Consider the following 24,510-nt stretch of genomic DNA (forward strand, 5'->3'; position numbering starts at 1 on the left):
CTACTGGATCATAGAAAAAGTGAGGGAATTCCAAGACAAAATCTACTTCTGCTTCATTGACTATGCCAAAGCATTTGACTGTGTGGATCACAACAAACTATGGAAAATTCTTAAAGAGATGGGAATATCAGACCACCTGACCTGCCTCCTGAGAAACCTGTATGCAGGACAAGATGCAGCAGTTAGTACTGGACGTGGAACAATGGACTAGTTCTAAATTGGGAAAGGAGTACATCAAGGCTGTATATTGTCACCCTGCTTATTTAACTTCTATGCAGAGTACATCATGCGAAATGCCATGCTGGATAAGTCACAAGCTGGAATCAAGATTGCCAGGAGAAATATAAACAACTTCAGGTATGTAGATGATACCACTTTAATGGCAGAAAGCGAAGAGAAATTAAAAAGCTTCTTGATGAAAGTGAAAGAGAAGAGTGAAAAATCTGGCTTAAAACTGAACATTCAAAAAACTAAGATCATGGCACCTAGTCCCATCATTCCATGCAAATAGATGGGGAAACAATGGATACAGTGACAGATTTTATTTCCTTGGGCTCCAAAATCACTCTGGATGGTGACTACAGCCATGAAATTAAAAGACACTTGTTCCTTGAACAAAAAGCTATGACACACCTAGACAGTGTATTAAAAACCAGAGACATCACTTTGCTGACAAAGGTCCTATGTATAGTCAAAGCTGTGGGTTTTTCCAGTAGTACAGATGTGAGAGTTGGACCCTAAAGAAGGGGAGTGTGGAAGAATTGATGCTTTCAAACTGTGGTGTTGCAGAAGACTCTTGAGAGTCCCTTGGACTGCAAGGAGATCAAGCCAGTCTATCCTAAAGGAAATCAACCCTGAATATTCATTGGAAGGACTGATGCTGAAGCTGAAGCTCCAATTCTTTGACCACCTGATGCGAAGAGCCAACTCATTGGAAAAGATACTGATGTTAGGAAAGATGGAGGGCTGGAGGAGAAGAGGATGAAAGAGGATTAGATGGTTGAATGGTATCATCAACTCAATGGACATGAGTTTGAGCAAATTCTGGGAGATACTGAAGGACAGGGAAGCCTGACGTGCTGCTGTCCACGCGGTGGCAAAATATCAGATGTGACTGACTGACTGAACAGCAACATAGCTTCTGGGGCCTTACTGTAAACTGAAAACTCATAGTCTAAATGAGACAATTGAAAATTAATATATTAACAATAATACGTTTCCATCCATATTACCCAGTACTTTTGGGCATTTCTGTATTTAACGTATAGAATTATGTCTTTACACCTGGAAACTAGGTAAGTTGCACATTGTGTTTCATTTTATTTTGTGGCAGTTTTGATTTTGTAAATAGCATAAAGACTAGGCTCTTTGGCTATCCAGATTTCATCTCTTTCTTCCGTTAGCTGAATGCTCTAAAGCTGCAGTCAGCTCAGGGCAAAACATGCTATTCAAGGATGGATAGGTGTACGAAAAGTGATGGAAAGAGGAACCAGAAGAACTGTCATCATTGTGGTTTTCTTCTTCTTCCTGATCCTGTAGCTTTTTCTTGCCCAACTTGGAATTTATACACCCGGAAACTTCTTTCATTTCTTGGACAAAGATCATTTTGGAAGTAAAGATGCGTAATAGAAAGATAAGGCCTCCAGAGACACCACACAGGAAATACAGGCCCATTTTCTCAGGGATGCCTGTGAGGAAAACAATAAACAATACACCCATACTCTATAATGGTGTCAAAATGAGAAATACTAAAACAAACAAAGAATAAATGCCAAATGACAAACCAGTTCTTTAGTGTCTTGGTGACTTTTATATCCCTGAATGCTGTGGATTGAATTGTGTACCCTCTCCCAACAACAACAACCTCACTCAACCTCAATATGATGGTATTTGGAGATGAGGCCTTTGGAAAAGAAGTTTACAAAAGGTCATGATGGTGGGGCCTTCATGATGGGGTTATTGCCCTTATAAGGAGAGACAGCATAAGGGTATCTCTTTCCTCCTCCCTCCCTTTCTTGTCTCTGTCTCTGTCTCTCTCTCTCCCGTTTATGGACATACAGTGAAAAAGCAGATGTCTACAATATAGGAAGAGAGTTTCCACCAGAAACCTCCTATGGCACCTTAATCTGAATCTTCTTGTCCCCAGATCTGTGAGAAAATAAATTTTTGTTGTTTAAGCCAACTTGTCTATGTTGTTTTGTTTTGGAAGCCTGAGCAGACTAAGACATTGAATGAGAATTGGACTGGAATTTTGTGTTCGTTTAATCATTATAAATGTGAAGCCCAAGCGTGTTTTAGTGGGTTTTTTTCTAACGTCTCAAGCAAAAGATAGTAGTTGTATATGCATTTTCCATTGTCAAACTTGAAAATACAGAGAATAAAATGTTACACTTCCTATTCCTACCTTCAAACTGTGGGCTTATTTCACACCAGTTCTGTATTAAATGCAACATACTGCACCAGAGAAACACATCCAGTGAAAAAAATTCCCTTGAAAACTCTGTATTGGTTGAGATGACAAGCTAGTTATCATCATATAACAATCTCTATCTCCTTGTATTTAATGTTATGACATTTACTCTTTTAAAGTAACAATGTTGCTTTAACTATCGCTATTTCTCCCCTTACTATCAATTCAGAAAGAAGAATTTATCTTTTTTATGACCTTTACCTATCACTAGTTGTCTTTTTGGGTGTTTAAAAATTATTTATTATGACAGGGGAAACTGCTAATGAGAGTTTACTTGGAAAGAAGCAGTTGACATTATGTACAATATTATCTCTTTTTCTTTTGTTTTTTTAAATGACTTTATTTTTTAGAGCAATGTTATGGGCACAATATTATGATTTTTTCATGAAATGACCAGATAGCCTCTCTTTCCCTCTGAGAGTTGGATTAAATTTTTTCTTTGTATGTTTTTATTATAAAGGTGAGATATATTATGAAAAAACCTTAGAAAATACAGAAAATGGAAAAAACCACCAACAATACCATCACTTAGGAATGCTATTAACTGTTTGATTTAGATCTTTCAAATATTTTTCTAAATTTCTTTTAATGGCATTATAGTCTATAGGACCTAAACTTGTTAAAACTCTAAGTAGATACTATCAAACTCCCTTTCAATGGTATACCAATAATACACACCACTGGCATTTTAACCAACATGGAGTATTGCACTTTCTATGTTACCACTTTAACAAGACACGTTATCACAATGTTTAATTATGTATGACTCTGATTTCCAGTAATGTTAAACATTTTGACAATTTTATTAGACATTTATGTTTCTCCTTTCTGTCAATTTTTTTATTACTATCTTTTGCTTAATTGAAAGAAGTAAGTGATTTTGTTATAGATTTCAAAGAGCTCTTATACATTGTTATTATTAGCTCTTTGTCAGGATTATTACAGTTTTTGTAATTTGCCTCAACATTAATTGTAGCAATTTTTGATGTCCATAGGCTTAATTTTATTAATTTACTCAAATCTAGAACTCTTTTCCTTGTGGCTCCTGTTTTTGAATCATAATAATAATAATTAGAGATTTATTTCCCACCACAATATATTTCACTTCCATTGTGAATAGCCAAATGGATAAGTTCTTTTTCCTTTTGAAAATTTCTATTGCTCTTATGCCTCTAAAGGAAAAATTTTAGATTATCAACATCCATATTTTCCTTTATATTTTTATTATTTTTAACAGACTGAAGACTTTTAAAGTTTTTTTAGAACAAGTTTTTAGTTTACAGAGTAATTGTCAGAAAGCAGAGACTTCCCATGTACCTCCCCTCACTACTCCCTCCACCCCATTCACACACAATTTCTCCTATTATTAACATTTTGCATTTGTGTAATTTGTGCAATGCATTTGGTACAATTGATGAATCAATGCTGATATATTATTATTAACTAAAGTCCATAGTTTATATTAGGATTCAGTCTTTCTGTTGTACAGTTCTGTGGATTTTGATACATGTAGATAGCTCAGTTGGTAAAGAGTCCACCTGCAATGCAGGAGACCCCAGTTCGATTCCTGGGTTGGGAAGATCCCCTGGAGAAGGGATAGGCTACCCACTCCAGTATTCTTGGGCTTCTCTTGTGGCTCAGCTGGTAAAGAATCCGCCTGCAATGTGGGAGACTGGGGTTCGATCCCTGGGTTGGGAAGATTCCCTAGAGAAGGGAAAGGCTACCCACTCCAGTACTCTGGCCTGGAGAATTCCATGGACTGTATAGTTCATGGGGTCACAAAGAGTCAGACAACTGAGCGACTTTCACTTCACTTCACATAATGTTCTATGTTCACCATTATATATATATATATATATATATATATATATATATATATATAAAATAGTTTCACTTCTCTAAAACTGCCCTGTGCCCCACCTATTCATCTTTATCTCCACTCTCAAAAAAGAACAGAATCCATCTGACAGAAACTCCCTCATCTTCCTAAATCTGAATTAATCTATACCTACACCTATTTTATTATTCCTCTCTCAACTTGCTTTCTTTAGAGAACCTGTCCCTCTATTTCAACTGGTCTATCTTTAATTTCACTGATTCTTTCTTCTATCAGCTCAAATATAATTTTGAGCTCTCTAGTAAACTTTTCATTTTAGTTATATTTTTCAACTCCAGAATTTATATCAAGCTTAATTTTTATAGCTTCTCTTTATTGAAATTCTCTATTTGGTGAGACAGATGAATGGGTAAAGAAGATGTGATACACATATACGGTGGAATATTACTCAGCCATAGAAAGGAATGAAACTGGGTCATTTGTAGTGATGTGGATGAACCTAAAGTCTGTCATACAGAGTGAAGTAAGTCAGAAAAAGAAAAACAAATATTGTATATTAACTCATATACATGGACTCTAGAGAAATGGTACCAATAAACTTACTTGCAGGGCAGGAGTAGAGATGCACATGTAGAGAACAGACTTGTGGACATGGGGAGGGGAGAAGGAGAGGGTGGGACAAATTGAGAGAGTAGCATTGACATATATATAAGACAATATGTAAAATAGCTAGTGAGAAGCTGCTATATGACACAGGGAACCCAGCCTGGTCCTCTGTGATGACCTAGAGGGACGGGATGGAGGTGGAGTAGGAGGGAGATCCAAGAGGGAGAAGATTTATATAGTTGATTATACATATAGTTGATTCATGTTGTTGTACTGCAAAAATTAACACAGCATTGTAAAGCAATTATGTTCCAATTAAGAGAATAAAGATGAAAAAATGCCAGTCCCAAAAGTAGAAATCAATAGGATGGTTAAAGATACAACAGGAAAATGCAAACCATAAAATGTTGGTATAACTCTATTAGCATCAAGCACAATAGATATTAAGGTAATAAAACTTACTGAAGATTTAAATGGTCACAACATTCAAATGAAAAGGTCAATATGCCAGGATGATATAACATCGTAGGCAAGTGATAACATAGCTTCAACATCCATAATCAAAAATTTACAGGAGTAAAGAAGGAATGTGAAAATTCAGCACTATATTACCTCCTTTAAGAACTAATGGAGAAAGCAAGGTGGCTCAGATGATAAAGAATCCACCTACAATGCAGGAGACCTGGGTTAGATCCATGGGTCTGGAAGATCTCCTGGAAAAGAGAATGTCAACCCATTCTAGTATTCTTGCCTGGAGAATCCCATGGACAGAGGGGCCTGTTGTGCTACAGTCCATGCAGTCGCAAAGAGCCAGGCATGACTGCAGGACTAACATTTCACTTTTTTTTTTTCCAGTAAAAACAGTCATAAATGCAATGAAGATATGAAATATTGGTTTAACACAATTAATAATATTGATCTAATAGTCACAAACAGAAAACTTCACCCATTACTATAGAAAGGAAAATAGTCACCCATGTGCCACAAACCTCAAGAAATGAGGCTAAATGTATGTTTGTGAGAGTAATGTGTATAAGATGGAGCAGTCATACTTCTTTTCCTAATGACCATATAGAAAGTATGTCAACCCTATGGGAAATAGGTCTCAAGAGAGTGGCAACCTATTCTTTCTCACCAGTTTGTTGGCCTGCTTTGGCATATTGGCAAGGCAGTGTCACCTAGGACCATCTATAAGAGACCTGCTCAAAAAGTTATCCTTCTACACATACTTTCACCAAAAAGAGCTACAGTACTTAGCATAATTTGAAAACTGCATTGGACTGATAATATATCTACATTCTTAACTATTTTTGCATCAACAGATCTCTGGTGAATCCAATGTAAGTTACTAATGAGCACAAGATTTCTTTGGGGAGAGGTGATAAAATGTTCTAAAATGTGACCACGGTAATGGTTACACAACTCTCTGCATATACTAAAAAGCATTCATTGTATGCCTAATAGGATGAATTTTATGATATATAAACTATACCTTCAAAAGTCTGCAAAAAAAAAAAGAAATAAAACTTGTTGAAGGAAGTTTGCCATTTGAGAATGAGTCAAAGATTAATGGAGTTTGGACTAATCACCTTAGACTCTGATATTATATATTAACTCTATAATTTAACTCTTTAATTTAAATATATATAGTTATGGTACAAAATCTGACTCTGTGAGACTGTATGTATGGAAGATGCTCTCCACCATTAGATGTTCTAAGCAAGCTTTCCAATAGACTTAGACAATAAAGCACCATTTCAAATACTAAATTCCATTTTTATGAGACTTTATTTTTCCACCTAAAACTGCCTAGTCTTAGTTTAGATTAAATTCCCATGATTGTGTGAGAATGAAAGAGATATTTTATAGGAAGGCAGTATGTAGATCAGATTAGACCCAATTTTTTAAGAGGGGAAAGGATGAAGAAAGGAATATTTAATATTAAATAAGACTATTTAGCTATTCTGTTTCTAGTCATTCACCTGTAGGCATACTATGCAGAGTGTCTTCTGATACTTACCATATATATATAATCAGACAGTGTAAATGGGTCCAGTGAGCTATGGTCAATTTTTTGCAGCAGCTTTACAGGCACTGAAATGCAAAACATCAAAGAGTTGAAAATTGGTATGGGAATTCCAATTACTGTTCATACAACTGGGATGGTTAAAAAGTTGATATTTGGCATACTTTCATTTAAAGTAATATATTGTGAGAGACTAAATTAAAGTAGTGTTAATCTAAGTTTTAAAGTGACAGCCTTATCATACCTATTTATTTCCATGGAATAAATCCTGAGTATTGAATCAAGTAATGGTCTAGGCATTGTCACAGAACAGAGGAAGGAATAAATGAACTAAGGAGATTTCAAAGCACAGAAGCAAGGAGTGTACACTAAAGTACTAAGGATGCTTGAAATGGAATGTAGTGAAGACTTTGAATTAAAGCAATTTCAAAATAAGGATTTACCAAACACCAAAGAAGATGAAGCCATTGTTTTAATGTATGGAATGGCTCCTTCCTCTCAGTTTAGAAAAATGTTGGCATATGTAAAGTTTAAAAATAAAATAAAATTGGAAGAATAAAAAAAAAAAATAAAAACATAAAAAAAAAAAAAAGAAAAATGTTGGCATATTTTAAATCAAAAATAAAAAGATATCTGTAATCTCACATCCCCATAGAACTATCTTTGAGTTTTCATCTTACTGTTCCTCATAACATTATAGACACAGCTGATTAATTCTTCCTTTCCATCAGTCTTCTCCCTTTTTGCTTTCACACCACATTCTTCTCATCTTCTTCATACTTCACCTCTTCTTAGTTCCCTTTGAATTAATCCTGGAATGTGGAATCAAGTGGGCCTTAGGAAGTATCACTACAAACAAAGCTAGTGGAGGTGATGGAATTCCAGTTGAGCTATTTCAATTCCTAAAAGATGATGCTGTTAAAGTGCTGCACTCAAAATGCCAGCAAATTTAGAAAATTCAGTAGTGGCCACAGGACTGGAAAAGTCAGTTTTCATTCCAATCCCAAAGAAGAGCAATGGCAAAGAATGTTCAAACTACCACACAGTTGCACTCATTTCTCATGCTAGCAAAGTAATATTCAAAATTCTCCAAGCCAGACTTCAACAGTATGTCAACCGTGAACTTCCAGATGTTCAAGCTGGATTTAGAAAAGGTAGAGGAACCAGAGATCAAATTGCCAATATCCATTGGATCATCAAAAAAGCAAGAGAATTCCAGAAAAACAGCTACTCTGCTTTATTGATTATGCCAAAGCCTTTGTGTGGATCACAACAAACTCTGGAAAATTCTTCAAGACATGGAAATAACAGGCCACCTTATCTGCCTCCTAAGAAATTTGTATGCAGGTCAAGAAGCAACAGTTAGAACCAGACATGGAACATCAGACTGGTTCCAAATTGGGAAAGGAGTACATCAAGGCTGTATATTGTCACCTTGCTTACTTAAACTTATATGCAGAGTACATCATGAGAAATACCAGACTCGATGAATCACAATCTGGAACAAAGATTGCTGGGAGAAATTTCAATAACCTCAGATATTCAGATGACACCACCCTTATGACATAAAGCAAAGAACTAAAGAGCCTCTTGATGAAAGTGAAAGAGGAGAGTTTAAAAGCTGGCTTAAAACTCAACATTCAGAAAACTAAGATCATGGCATCTAGTCCCATCACTTCATGGCAAATAGATGGGAAAACAGTGGAAACAGTGACACATGTTATTTTGGGGGGCTCCAAAATCACTGCAGATGGTGACTGCAGCCATGAAATTCAAAGACGCTTGCTCCTTGGAAGAAAAGCTATGACCAACCTAGACAGCATATAAAAAAGCAGAGGCATTACTTTGCTGACAAAGGTCTGTCTAATCAGTGCTATGGTTTTTCTAGTAGTCATGTATGGATATGAGAGTTGGACCATAAAGAAGGCTGAGCACCAAAGAATCGATGTTTTTGAAATGTGGTGTTAGAGAAGACCCTTGAGAGTCCCTTGGACTGCAAGGAGATCCATCCAGTCAGTCCTAAAGGAAATCAGTCCTGAACATTCACTGGAAGGTCTGATGCCGAAGCTGAAACTCCAGTACTTTGGCCACCTGATGCGAAGAACTGACTCATTGGAAAAGACCCTGATGCTGGGAAAGATTGAAGGCAGGAGGAGAAGGAGAGGACAGAGGATGAGATGACTTGATGGCATCACTGACTCGATGGACATGAGTTTGAGCAAACTCCGGGAGTTGGTGATGGACAGGGAGGCCTGGAGTGTTGCAGTCCATGGGGTCGCAAAGAGTCAGACATGACTGAGCAACTGAACTGAACTGAACTGAGTCCCCTTTGAAATTTTCTTCTTCTCTGCAAGTCTCTTAAGTGCTAACATTCCTTTGGACTTTGTTCTAACCCCTCTTCAAACTATACACAGCAGTTATCCTGCTATGTCAACTTTTTGTTTAGAGATTTCTCCATTCTACAAATATTAGTAGGATAAGTATCATTAACCTTTTAGGAAGAATATAATCATATTTTAAATATAAATGACAACTATGCTGTTTTGGCTACTCAAAGCCTTAGCCCCTTTCTGCAGTGGGTTAATATGACTGCAGTATTAACCCACATTATAGGTTTTTGTAGGAAGAAAACTTTACCTCCTATCACAGGGGATGAAAATTCAAGTGCTGACTTTCCCAATCTCCCTTACAACTAGGGATTTGGAACATGATCTAAGCTCGCCCAGTCAGATGTGTCTGTGACACCTGGACTTGGAAGCTAATGACTTAAAAACTTTTCTCTCTTTAGTGGCAGCAGCTGTTTAATGGAAGAAGCATTTTTCTTAACAGAAAGTTCCAAAGTACAGTTTGGGGCATTTTTCTTAGATATATAGCTAAGCCAGGTTATACATCCCTCTCCGCAACTTCTATGAGATATCCACTGCCCTTTTAATAAACTACTTTTATGCTAAAACAGCTTAGGTTGACCTCTACTGCAGGTATCTAACCATCCCAGCTGATACAGCTCCTAATACCTTCAGTACTGGCCCCATACTCAAATCAACACACACACATATATATATGTGTGTATATATATATGCTAACTTATCATTTTCTCCTGAATACCTCACAGGCATGGAATCAAAGTCACTTAATACCTGTATAATCTTGAACGTGTTACTTTTCCTTTCTGAATCTCTGTTTTCTTTTCTATAGAATGGGAATAAAAGCAAGGGAGAAAGAGAAAGTTACATCAAACTAAACACAGAGTTCCAAAGTAGCAGGGAGAGACAAGAAGACCTTCTTCAATGAACGGTGCATAAAAGTAGAGGAAAACAACAGAAGGGGAAAGACTAGAGATCCCTTTAGGAAAATTGGAAATATCAAGGGAACATTTTGCCCAAAGATGGCCACAATAAAGGACAGAAATGGTAGAGACCTAGTAGATGCAGAAGAGATCAAGAGGAGATGGAAAGAATACATGGAAGAACTGTACAAAAGAGATTTTAATGAACTGGATAACTGTGATGGTGTGGTCAGTCACCCAGAACCAGACATTCTGGAGTGTGAAGTCAAGTGGGCCTTTGGAAGCACTGTTGTCAGTAAAGCTATTTGATGCGATAGAATTTCAGTAGAGCTATTCAAAACCCTAAAGGATGATGCTGTCAATGTGTTGCACTCAATATATCAGCAAATCTGGAAGACCCAGCAGTGGCCACAGAACTGAAAAAGTCAAGCTTCATCCCAATTCCCAAGAAGGGTAGTACCAAAGAATATGTTAACCATCAGACAACTGCACTCATCTCCCCTGCTAGTAAAGTGAAAGTGAAAGTTGCTCAGTCATGTCTGACTCTTTGCCACCCCATGGACTATACAGTCCATGAAATTCTCCAGGCCAGAATACTGGAGTGGGTAGCCTATCCCTTCTCCAAAAGATCTTCCTGACCCAGGAATCGAACCAAGGTCTCCTGCAATGCAGGCGGATTCTTTACCAATTGAGCTATCAGGGAAGCCCCCCATGCTAGTAAGGTCATGCTTAAAATCTTGCATGCTAGGCTTCAGCATTATGGGAACCAAGAATTTTCAGATGTCCAAGCTGGGTTTAGAAAAGGCAGAGGAACAAGAGATGAAATTGCCAACGTTCATTGGATCATAGAGAGCTAGGGAATTCCAGAAAAACATCTACCTCTGTTTCATCGACTATGCTAAAGCCTTTGACTGTGTGGATCATAACTTACTGTGGAAAGCTCTTAAAGAGATGGGAACACCAGACCATCTTACCTGTCTACTGAGAAACCTGTATGAGTCAAGAAGCAACATTTAGAGTGAAAGAACCAGCTTAAAACTAAATATTACAAAAACTAAGATCATGGCATCAGGCCCCATTACTTCATGGCAAATAGAAAGGGAAAAGGTGGGCTTCCCAGGTGGCACTAGTGGTAAAGAATCTACCTGCCAATGAAGAAAACTGAAGAGATGCTGGTTCAATCCTCTTGGTTTGGAAAGATCTCCTGGAGAAGGAAATGGCAACCCACTCAAGTATTCTCACCTGGGAAATCCCATGGACAGAGGAACCTTGCAGGCTACAGTTCATGGGATCACAAGAGTCAGACACAACTGAGCATCTGAGCACACCATGGCATCTGGCCCCCTTACTTCATGACATATAGAAAGGGAGAAAGGTGGAAGTAACAACAAATTTCCTCTTCTTGGGCTCTAAAATCACTGCAAATGGTGACTGCAACCCTGAAATCAGAAGACGTTTGCTTCTTGGCAAGAAAGCTATGACAAACCTAGACAGCGTGTTGAAAAGCAGAGACATTACTCTGCTGACAAAGGTCTGTAAAGTCAAGGCTATGGTCTTCCCAGTGGTCACATAAGGGTTGCGAGAGCTGGACCATAAAGAAGGCAAAGTGCCAAAGAATTGATGCCTTTGAACTGTGGTGCTGGAGAAGACTCCGTAGAGTCCCTTGCACAGCAAGGAGATCAAACTAGTCAATCCTAAATGAAATCAACCCTGAATATTCTTGGGAAGTACTGATGCTGAAACTGATGCTCCAGTATTTCGGTCATCTGATGCGAATAGACGACTCATCTGTTGAGGACAGAAGGAAAAAAGGATGTCCTAGGATGAGATGGCTGGATGGCATCACCAATGCAATGGACATGAACTTGGGCAAACTTCGGGAGATGGTGAGGGACAGGGAGGCCTGTTGTACTGCAGTCCATGGGGGTCGCAAAGAGTCAGACATGACTGGGCAACTGAACAATAACAACAACGCCTCACAGGATTATTGTAATGACCAAATGAGAAACATGGACATAAAAAAATTGAAAACTGAAAAGTGCTATAAAGATTTTAGCTATTATTGTAATTGTAGGATGAGAGTTATAATATTGTAGCTTTCCACAGTAATTTATTAATTGGTAGGGACACCCTCTTTTTATTACTACATATACAGGAAACTTGCAGCTGTTTCTTCACTCCTGGGAAACAAGGTTCACCAAAAGTAGCTGTATCTGCAAACAATGTACAGTTTTCTCTCTTTTGACACTGTCTCAGGACTCCTTGTAGAGCGTCAGGAGCTAAGCACTCTGTTGGTTATGATTCAAACAAACAAATGATTTGAGTTGGGGAAGAAAAAAAGAAGTAGAATGCATAGAAGAACCAGAATAGGTATTTCTGCAATGCAGGCTTGAGAGTTTTTTAAAATATGCAAAATACTTTAAGATCTCAAGGAAATAGAACTAAAAGGGTGGTCTTGCAGTCAAAATAGTCTATTCAGGATGCCTTCACTGGGGTGAATGAACCTGAATACTGTTATCCTCTTTGTCATTTTATTTGAGATACAAATAATCACGGAAGGAACACCTATTACCTTGGCCTGACTTGGCTAGCATGCCCACTCCTTGGCTAGTGAAGAGCATTGTCCCTTTAGACTATAGTCAATGTTAATAATTTCCTAACAGGAAATTCAGGATGTTAGTAGGATGGGAAAATAGATCTTAGGTAAACACTACAAATGCACACTATTCTTGGATGGAAAGAGCAATCTTGATTTTTTTTTTTTTTCTATCACATCATACTGGCAGGCTTTAACAGCACACCAGGTCCAGAATTGTCTTTAACTTAGAAAGAAGCTGACGTCTTGTCTTATCTTCCCTAGAAAACCATACTGTAAGATCTCCCAAGTTCTTGGCAGATATCAAATACTGCCGAATATTGGGTCTTCTTTCCTTTGAAATGCATGAAGGAGATTTGTCATTTTTGTACTTGGAAAAAAAATGCAATACAACTTTTGTTTGCCAAGAGTTATAAAGATTTAAAATTTTCTCCAAGTTCCTAACAGCTCAAATTCTTTTTACTGCTCTAAATATGTAGTTTACAATGTATTATTTTAGATTTTCAGTATCTATGAGTAGTTGGCAATTAAAGATATTAGTACAGCTTAGTGACTGAAAAATACAAATTTACAAATACTAAATTTCTTCTGTCTTTTATGGAAGAAGTAATTGAAGTGTAGATGAAGGAGCCAAGTTAGAGGTATCTTGTACTCTATCACTGGGCTCCCCTGGTGGCTTAGACGGTAAAGAATCCACCTGCAATGCAGGAGACTTGGGTTTGATCCTTGGGTTGGGAAGATCTCCTGGAGGGGGGCATGGCAACCCACTCCAGTATTCTTGCCTGGAGAATCCCCATGGACAGAGTAGCCTGGCAGGCTCTAGTCCATGGGATCGCAGAGAGTTGGACACGACTGAATGACTAAGCACAAGCATGCACTATCACTAGAGCAGAATTTCTCAACCTTGGAAGTATTTACTTTAAAGGTTGGATAGTTCTCAGTTGCAGGGGGCTGTCCTGTACATTGTATAATGTTTAACAGCATCCTTGACCTCTACCCACTAGACGTCAGGAACAACTGACCCCAGTTGTGATAACCAAACATGTTTCTAGACACAGTGTCTTTGTGGAAGAGGTTAAAATCACTGCTGATTGACAATCACTGGACAGAGGTTAAGCTAAATAACCCTGTGCATAATAATGTTTAATAAGAAAAAGGTTTATGATGATTTTCCCTGAACTATGCCAAGGTTTATGAGAATCAACAAAGGTTATTCAAAGCTTTTTTGATCTGAAGCATTCAAGAGGCATGTCTTCTACAGAACCATGAATATACCAGAAAGCAACACAATGCAGCAATAATCACAGAGCAACAGCACTGAAACTGAGATCAGTTTAGGCCAAAGACAGAAATTATGGCAGTGGAAATTGCACACAGACCCTATTTATTTGTACTAAAGTTACAGCTTACTTCAGCAATAATGTGATACAGTGTTGCATTATTAACTGAGAATATGTCAATGTAAGAGAGTTTTCCAATCAAATTCTTAAGGATGTTAATTTTTGTGGCATATACTCCCGGATAAACTGGAGTAGGCAGAGGCTACTGAGTTTGCACATTTTAAAGCTAAGCATTGTTTAGTTTTACACCTACGCTGTCTCTGGAAAACATATAAGGCATAGCCTTCAAAAGAAACATTTCTGTGGCTCTGCACTAGCTAATCATGATTATACTCTTGTTCATAAAATAGTTGCAACCAGTTGAGAATGTTCATATTATATACTCAGTGCTAGTATTTTAATACCATGGTGATCTGGAATATATTAATCAATTATTTAAAGTTCAGAGAATTTGGAAATTTCTACTGTAGATTTGTGTGTCTTCTATTTCCAACATACCTATGACAGGTCCGTTTTTATTCATTACATCACATTCTTGTTTTCCTTCCATGAATTTGCCATAACTTGCAGAGAAAATTGTCAAGACAAATTTATTCCTGCATCGAAGCCTCAGTGTACCATTCTCACACACTGTCTTTATTCAGTAGTTCACTAGGAAACAAAGCTGATACTTTAGATTCCCTTTCAAACTCAACATTATATTCCAATATGTATATTTTTAAACTGTTTTAAAGCACTGATAGTTTAAACCTCCTTAAAATGAGGAAAAATATATAATAAAGTCATCTGAACTTGTAGAAATCAGCTGTCAGAAGAACTGCAATCCAAATTTTGGATTCCATGAAAAATTTTTAAATGAGAGGAGGGTTAAAGTGGAAGTACTCTTACTTTTGGGTAAATTTCAAATCTTGAGTTATAGAATAGAAATAGGCCTCTATCACCAAGAAGTATTTTGTGTTTCTGGGTTAATACAGCTTAATATATTATACAGTGTTTTAAAATTGCTAAGCATGAAAACAAAGACACAACACTTAGAAATGAGCCCACAAACTATATAGGTCCCATCCTTTTTGGTAAATTGCCTCTTGATTTTAAACACCACTGTAAAACTTGCCTGATCTACATTTATAAGATACTATACGATACTTGTGGAGAAGGCCCTGGCACCCCACTCCAGTACTCTTGCCTGGAAATTCCCATGGATGGAGGAGCCTGGTAGGCTGCAGTCCATGGGGTCTCTAAGAGTTGGATACGATTGAACGACTTCACTTTCACTTTTCACTTTCATGCATTGGAGAAGGAAATGGCAACCCACTCCAGTGTTCTTGCCTGGAGAATCCCAGGGACGGTGGAGCCTGGTGGGCTGCCGTCTATGGGGTCACACAGAGTCGGACACGACTGAAGCCACTTAGCAGCAGCAGCATATGATACTTGTATATCCCAGGACATGGATCTTGTCAAAACATTTGACTATTCACAGATATCTGACACCAGCGTTTGTCCTTGCACTCATCCTGGAGTTTCTTGTGAAGAAGGAAAAGAGAGAAATTACTGAATAGAAGTTCACATAAATGTGTTATCATTTCCACTAATGAATGTTACAAAATTTTAAAAAGTTTAATTCTTTAACTTACCAAAAAAATGTTTATTTTACCCCTGACACATAGATGTTCTATTTATTGAACTTTGAGAAGAGAATATATATACAGTGATGGATTAGACATAAAAAGTAAGGCCTTGAATTACAGTTCTGTTACTTACTTGCTATTGAGAGAGTCAGTTCCTAGGCAGGTTGATAGGGAGTCTAGGGGTCCCCAAGGAGAGAGGGGTCTGGAATTCTCAAGGAGGAAGAAAGGACAAACTTTTTTTTCTTTCTCTACATTCCTTAGGATTATATAAAAATAATGTATCCTGCCTAAGGACAGTCTTTGGATTCAACCTTCTGTTATCTTAAAATGTTAATTATGGGAGTAGACCTGGTCTTTACAAGGATGCATCTTGCCTGAGGACAGTGTTATCTTAAAATGTAAATTATGAGAGTAGGTCTGATGAGGTCTTTACAACCTCCAGACATTCTTTGGATTATATAACCTCATTGTTAACACTAGCAAGCAGGTACTCTTTCTGCCCCCTTCTGATGCCTATGTCAGAAGCTTTTTCTATCTCCTTTATACTTTAATAAAACTTTATCACACAAGCTCTGAGCGATCAAGCCTCATCTCTGGCCCCGGATTGAATTCTTCTCCTCTGGGGGCCAAGAATCCCGGTGTATTCGCGTGATTCAACAACAACCTTTCATCCTGGGGGCTCCTCCGGGATCCTTCAGGACAAGGTAAGGATTCTTGAAGCTTTAGTTCTTTGTTCTCTTAGCGAACACGTTTTCTGCTGTGCTTTACTAACTCTACCGTGTGCTTGTGTGAATGAATGACATGCCCTGCGTGAAGCAAGTAATGAGCCCTGCTCTGCGGTTCCACGGTGATCTCATAGGGCTTATGGCAGAAACCTGTCGGGGCATTATACCGACCTGCCAATGCCAAGAGGCACCCAATGTCTGCTTCAGGAACCGACCAGAAATGGGCAAAGCATGTGGACCGAACTCTGCTTTCTCGGTCAAACTTTTCGGTCTCTTTGACCATTTCATAACTCCTTGGGAATTAGAAGTACTAACCTAATCTATTGGATCATAGACTTTCAAGGGACTTGTGATCTATACTGTTATTGTACTGTGGCTTAGGTCCCAAACTTGGATTGGTATTCAAGAAAGCGCCTAGCCTCGCTAGGAATCGAAAGTTAGGAAGCTAGATGGAGCTCTAGCTCCAAGAACATCTCTGAGGTTAAAGGTTACTCAGATTGGGACTGCAATGGGTTTTTTTCTTTGGTAACACCGGCTCTTAGTAGATCAGAGGAGGCTGTTATACTGGTGTGGTGATGCTTGGAAAGAACATCTCAGTTTTATGTTCATGTCGGTCTTATTGTAGTCAAGAAATACTCAGGGTCGTGCACAGGCACTCAGGTGACGAATGTTTCCCACAGCGGTCTTAGCTTGGGAGGCATTCCGGAAGGTTACTCTGATTCACCCTGGGTGACATCAGAGGCAAGCAAGGTTAAAGGTGAAGAGCTGGACGTCAAGTAGGGATGCTATCAAGTCTACCCCTGGAACATCCCCACCCCATCTCGGTGGTAGAACCGGGAGGGACACAGACTGTGCCTGTGTCGGTAAGGGACAGACTAAGTCTGACCAGGAAGGAAAAGCTTTTGGTGTAATGTCTGTCTACACCCCCATCTAGAGCACGGAGGGACGCCTCCGGTAGAAAAAATGGCGCTGGTCGCTTTTTTTCTCTCTTACAGATGGGAGCTAACAATTCCAGCCTCACTCCTTTGAACTGTATCCTGAAAAACTGGGATAGATTTGATCCCCAGGGCTTAAAGAAGACACACCTGCTCTTCCTATGTGATACTGCATGGCCACGGTATCCATTGGAGGACGGCAAACGGTGGCCAGTTGGAGGGTCTCTTAAGTATAATACTGTTCTACAATTAGACCGGTTCTGTAAGGAACAAGGGATATGGGTAGAAGTAGCATATGTGTTGCCCTTTTTCTCTCTGCAAAACATGCCAGACTTATGTCCTAAGGGTATAGATTTGGGCGTGAAACCTTCAGCTCCCTCCTGTCCTCTTACTTTGCCCCCATACCGGGGACTCCAAACTGGGATTCAAACTGCCCACATGGAGGTCCAAACAACTCCTGTCTCAGGATGACTTCAGACTACTCTGGTTTCAGTAGAAACTCAGACCATCGAAATAAGAGATGAAATGGAGGACAGGAGACAAAGAGAAGAGGAAAAACAGGTTTCTCCAATCTATCCCTGGGATCATATGCACAGAGCAGCCAAAGAGACTGAGGAACAGCCACACAAGCTGTTGCCTCTTTATGAAACACCCACCAGGAGAAATAATCAGTCTGTGAGAGTTAATCAGCCTTTCTCTTATCAAGAAATACAAAGAATCAAGGAGGATCTGGGAGACTATTTAGAGGACCCAGAAAAATATATTAGAGCTTTTAAAGGTGTTACTCTGCTTTATGACCTCACTTGGAAGGATGTGATGTGTATCTTGGGACAAACGCTGACTCCCGAGTCAAAGACTCAGAGTTTTGGGAAAAGCGGTTGCTTATGGAGATGAATGGCTTGGTAATGGATCAGTAGGGAAGAGGGAGAACGAGATAGCGGCCCTCCCCACTGGGAATCAGGCGGTCCCAACTATAGAACCAGACTGGGACTACAACACAGCTAAAGGAAGATGGGATCAGAGTCACTTTGTTAGATGTATTCTTGAAGGACTTAGGCAGGCGCGTTCTAAGCCTTTAAACTATGGCAAATTGGCAGACATAGAACAGGAGGAGAAGGAAGCTCCTGGTAAATTCCTAGACAGAGAGAAGGCCTTCGCAGATTCACTGAGATTGATCCCAAAAGTGAAGAGGGGAAAGTGATCTTAAAGGATAGATTTCTCACTCAGTTGGCTCCAGATATCCGCCATAAGCTATTAAAACAGGCATATGGACCGAATCAGTCTTTAGATACTCTGTTACAACTGGCTCAGACAGTATTATGGTAGGGAATATGAGGAAAAGAAAGAAAGGCAAAAAAAGACAACGGAAAAGGCGGAAGCCTTCACCATGGCTATGAAAAACGTTCTTAAACAGCCTGAGAAAAATGCCCAGAGGGACCCAGGTGAAAAGGGATGGGCTTGCTATTACTGTGGAAAGGAGGGGCACCTCAAGCGGGATTGCCCTCAGGCATCTAAGCCCCCCCCCTCCCCCCCCGCTCCATGTCTGGTCTGCAAAGGACCACACTGGAAGAGAGACTGCCCCCAGAGGTGTAGGTCTCCTGGGTCAGACTCTCAAGACAATCAGGACTGAAGGTGCCCAGGGGTCTCCACACAGGCTCCCATCCTAATTACACCTGAGGAACCCTGGGTATTAATAACTGTGGGGGGCCAATCGGTCGATTTCCTTTTAGATACTGGGGCAACTTATTCTGTGCTTACTGAAGCCCCTGGCCCACTTTCTTCCCGATCCGTTTCCGTAATGGGACTGTCTGGACGAGCCAAAAGGTATTATTTCAGTTATTCTTTATCTTGCAACTGGGATTCTGTGCTGTTTTCACACGAGTTTCTGATCGTGCCAGAATCTCCCTCACCCCTTTTGGGAAGGGATATACTGAGCAAGGTCCATGCCTCTGTTTTCATGAATATGGAGCCCTTCCTTTCTCTCCCTTTAGTTGAACAAAATGTAAATCCTAGAGTATGGGCTGATGGAAAATCTGTGGGTCAAACACGAAATGCTACTCCTGTAGTTGTTAAGCTCAAAGACCCACACGTATTTCCACATAAGAAGCAGTATCCACTGAAACCTGAAGTTAAGGAAGGGTTAAAACCCATCATCGAAAATTTAAAGGAGCAGGGACTATTCCCTGTAACAGTCCTTGCAACACTCCTATTTTGGGTATAAAGAAATCGAATGGTAAATGGAGACTAGTTCAAGATTTACAAATAATAAATGAGGCTGTAGTTCCTTTACACCCCGTGGTGCCTAATCCTTATACTCTATTGTCTGAAATTCCTGAACGGGCCAAATATTTCTCAGTAATTGATTTAAAGGATGCCTTCTATTCAGTGCTTTTGACGGAAGAAAGTCAATTTCTATTTGCCTTTGAAGACCCTACACAGCCAGCTTCTCAGTTAACCTGGACAGTTTTGCCCCAGGGATTTCGTGACAGTCCTCACTTATTTGGACAAAGTTTGTCATGGGATCTACAAAACTTTAATAGCTCTGAAGCAGTGGTGTTACAATATGTAGATGATATTTTGCTCTGTGCTGAGACAGAGGAAGCTTGTTCGCCAGCCTCAGAAGATTTCTTAAACTTTCTGGCAGACTGTGGTTACCAGGCATCAAGAGAAAAGGCTCAGCTTTGTCAACAATCGGTTAGATATCTGGGCCTAATCATATCAGAAGGGACTAGGGCCATAGGCCCTGAGAGAATTAAACCTATACTAAATCACCCCCTACTTATGACTTTAAGACAATTGAGAGGATTTTTGGGAATCACGGGTTACTGTTGAATTTGGATTCCGGGTTGGGAACTTGCCGGGCCTTTATATAAACTTATAGCTGAAACTCAGCAGGCCCAAACCGACAAACTGGTTTGGTCTCCAGAAACTCAAAAGGCTTTTAAGGTTCTTCAGACTGCTCTCCTGCAAGCTTCAGCTCTGAGCTTGCCCACAAGGTCAGAATTTAATTTGTTTGTCACTGAAAGAAAAGGTGTGGCATTGGGAGTTGTGACACAACCCCGAGGGCCTCACCAGCAACCTATTGCTTATCTAAACAGAGAATTAGATGTAGTTTCACATGGGTGGCCCCACTGCCTAAGAGTAATTGGGGCAGCGGCTTTATTAGCACCTGAAGCTTTAAAAATAATTAATGGATGAAACCTTAGTGTACTGACTTCTCATGATGTGAGTGGAATCTTAAATTCTAAGGTTAATATTTGGATGACAGACAGTAGGCTTCTTAAGAATCAGTCATTGTTGTTAGAAGGACCAGTAATTAAGCTTAAAGTTTGTGGAAATTTAAATCCTGCCACTTTCCTTCCTGAGAAGGAAAATGAAACACCTGATCACGATTGTTCTCAGTTCCTAACTTTAAACTATGCAGCTTGGGAGGATCTAAAGGATACCCCATTAGACAATCCTGACATGGAAATATTTACAGATGGCAGTTCTTTCATTCAGGATGGAAAGCGTAAAGCAGGTTACACCATGGTCACTGCTGAACAGGTTTTGGAAGCAAAATCTCTCCCCCAGGAAACCAGTGCTCAGTTAGTGGAGCTTGTGGCTCTGACCCGAGCTCTAGAGTTAAGCAAAGGGCAGCGGGTAAATATCTACACAGATTCTAAGTGTGCTTATTTGACTTTACATGCTCATGTTGCAATATGGAAAGAAACACAGTTTAAAACAGCAACAGGAGAACCTATTAAGCATTTAAGAGAGATCGAGAGACTTTTAACTGCTATATATTGTCCTAAAGAAGTAGCTGTTATGCACTGCAAAGGACACAGCAGGGATGGGAGTAAAATAGCCAAAGGTAATCATCTGGCTGACTGTCAAGCCAAAAAAGCGGCACTTTACAAAACCCCTTCACTACAGACGCCTTTGATCTGGACAGGTCCTGTGGAACCGGAAAAACCCCAATATACTGAGGAAGAATTAGAAAGATATGAGAAACGAGGAGCAAAGATTACTGATAAAGGATGGTTACAGTCTGAGGATGGACGATTAATAATTTCTGAAAATGCTCAGTGGAAAATTCTTAAGGGTTTACATCAGAGTTTTCATTTGGGTGCTGAGAGTACTTACCAAATGCTTTCTCGTTTGTTTGAAGGTAAAAATGTAATGAAAACTTTAAAGAATATTATCAAAAGGTGTGAGATTTGTCAAAAAAATAACCCAAAGACTGAAAAGCTAGCAAAATCTGGATTACAACGAAGTGGGAAGTATCCTGGAGAGGATTGGGAAATTGATTTTACTCATATGCCAAAAACTAACGGATATTCTTGCTTACAAGTTTGGGTAGATACCTTTACTGGGTGGATTGAGGTTTTTCCCTGTCATAGTGAACAGGCTAAGGCAGTTATAAAGATTTTAATCCATAAATTATCCCCAGGTTTGGGCTGCCACGGAGCCTTCAGGGTGACAATGGCTCCGCCTTTAAAGCTGCTGTAACTCAGGGGGTGTCTAAAGCTCTAGGAATAGAATATCACTTACACTGTTCCTGGAGACCCCAATCCTCCGGAAAAGTTGAAAAAGCTAATGACATTATCAAAAGACATCTGTGCAAATTAACTCAAGAGACGCAGGACAAATGGATTAAAGTCCTACCCATAGCTTTAATGAGGGCTCGAACTACCCCCCAAAAGGAGGGACTGTCCCCCTTTGAATGTATTTATGGAAGGCCTTTCTTACGCACAGACATTGTTACAGACCCTGAAGCCTTGGAATTAACTAATTATGTAACTCAGCTCTCAGCTTTTCAACAGGCATTAACAGAACTCCGGGAGACGACTCCTGACCCAGCCTCTGAGACAAGCAAGCCTCTATTTGAGCCAGGAACCGAGGTCCTCATAAAAACACTGGGATCTGGGGGCCCATCCCTCGAGCCTCTCTGGGAAGGTCCTTACCAGGTTATTCTTTCTTCTCCCACAGCTGTCAAAGTGCCAGGAATTGATTCGTGGGTACATCATACTCAAGTTAAGAGGCGGCACCCTGACCAAAATTAAGTGACTTCGTTTTATGTCTTTACTTTCTATGCTCTGACTTTGTACCTTTTAGATGGACCTGATAACCTATGTGAGCTTACTTCTGCTGACTCCAAATATCCTGAGTCTGCCGTTGGATCCTCAAGACAATGTCTTCCTGTCCTGGGCTCACTCCTATGCTGCATTCCACAATCGGTCTAACTGCTGGGCCTGAGGAGAGCTCCCCTCTTCGTCAGTGGCTTCCCGTGGTGGACATCCCCACTTCAAGGAAAAGACTTTCTCCAAGTCTGTGAATACCTTCAACAACAATCACATGCAATGCCTCTTCTTCATCTGATGACATCTACCAACCCTAAAATGGACTGGTGCAACACTTCGTACTCTAACTATGGACATAATGTGACTTTTAATTTTGATTATACATTGTCTCGGTTCAATGACTATTTTGCTACATATAAGGTAAATAGGTCTAGATCTAATGGTTTTTTACCTGACGTTTATCAAATATGGGATGAGGTTACATGGCTAACTCCTGAAAAAGGACGTTTAATATCTACTGCCTCTATATGCTGGGAACAAACAGAGCCGTCCCCAAAAGTTAGCCAACAACTTAATTACAATGATTGGAAACAATTGGGATTTTTGTCTCAGGAAACATGCAATGTAATCATTCCCATGTTTTCCAATCCCAGTTCAGGTTCTCCCTTTGTCTGGCCAGGCACTGATTGGGACTGGATATCTCAGTAGTGCTGGCTTGCTCCAAACGGGACTTATTGGATATGTGGCTCTTACCTATGGGCATGGCTTCCCCCTGGTTGGATAGGGAGATGCACCCTGGGTCTAGCCTTTACTCACGGCTTTATATTTTCAGAGCTTCCAGAAAAGCCTGCTAATTTACCCCACCTTAAAACTCGGTGGGCAAGGTCTGTATTTCATTGGTATGATTATTTGGCTGCAGCGTTTGTTCCCTCTTTGGGAACTACAGATGTTATGTTACGAGTGGATGCTTTGACTAATTTTACTCAACAGGCATTACAAGATTCTCAAAAGGCTATTTCAGCTCTTAATGCTGAACAAGCACAAATTAGAAAGGTGGTTTTACAAAACAGATTGGCTCTAGATATTCTGACAGCTGCACAAGGAGGAACTTGTGCCATTATTCATACCCAATGCTGTACATATATACCTGATATAAGCACGAATGTTACTCATTTTACTAACCACATGAACAAGATGATTAGGGCCATGGATACTCCTGAAGCCTCAATTGCCTCACTTTGGGAGACGTTAACTAGTTCCCCATGGTGGACAACTATCTTAATTACAATAATTCTGCTTGTTTTGTTCTTGCTGTTTGCTCCCTGCATCTGTAATTGTATAATTGGGTTTGTTTCTAGCCGCATGAAAGCTTTTAAGTTACAAATGGTTGCTCAAACTCCTGCTACTGCTGTAGCTTCCTCCAGCTACTATTTGGGGCCCCTGGATCAGATATCCTCAATATGAGGATTAGGAGAATATGTTGCCTCACCAATTTAGGGACAACGCCCCTTGTCAGCTCGGAAGTGGTTATGGAAAAAGAACGACGCCCCTTTTCCCTAGGCAACATAATTCTCCTAAAAGAAAAGGGGGGAATGAAAGAGTCAGTTCCTAGGCAGGTTGATAGGGAGTCTAGGGGTCCCCAAGGAGAGAGGGGTCTGGAATTCTCAAGGAGGAAGAAAGGACAAACTTTTTCTTTCTCTACATTCCTTAGGATTATATAACAATAATGTATCCTGCCTAAGGACAGTCTTTGGATTCAACCTTCTGTTATCTTAAAATGTTAATTATGGGAGTAGACCTGGTCTTTACAAGGATGCATCTTGCCTGAGGACAGTGTTATCTTAAAATGTAAATTATGGGAGTAGGTCTGATGAGGTCTTTACAACCTCCAGACATTCTTTGGATTATATAACCTCATTGTTAACACTAGCAAGCAGGTACTCTTTCTGCCCCCTTCTGATGCCTATGTCAGAAGCTTTTTCTATCTCCTTTATACTT

At 39.7% G+C, this 24,510-nt stretch overlaps 1 pseudogene; it reads left to right on the forward strand.

Moving 5' to 3' along the window:
- The first annotated feature begins 22,477 nt into the window (after window positions 1-22,477).
- On the forward strand, window positions 22,478-24,510 carry LOC133242744 (endogenous retrovirus group PABLB member 1 Env polyprotein-like; annotated as a pseudogene).

This window comes from Bos javanicus, chromosome X (assembly GCF_032452875.1).
Source record: "Bos javanicus breed banteng chromosome X, ARS-OSU_banteng_1.0, whole genome shotgun sequence".
Lineage (NCBI taxonomy): Eukaryota > Metazoa > Chordata > Mammalia > Artiodactyla > Bovidae > Bos > Bos javanicus.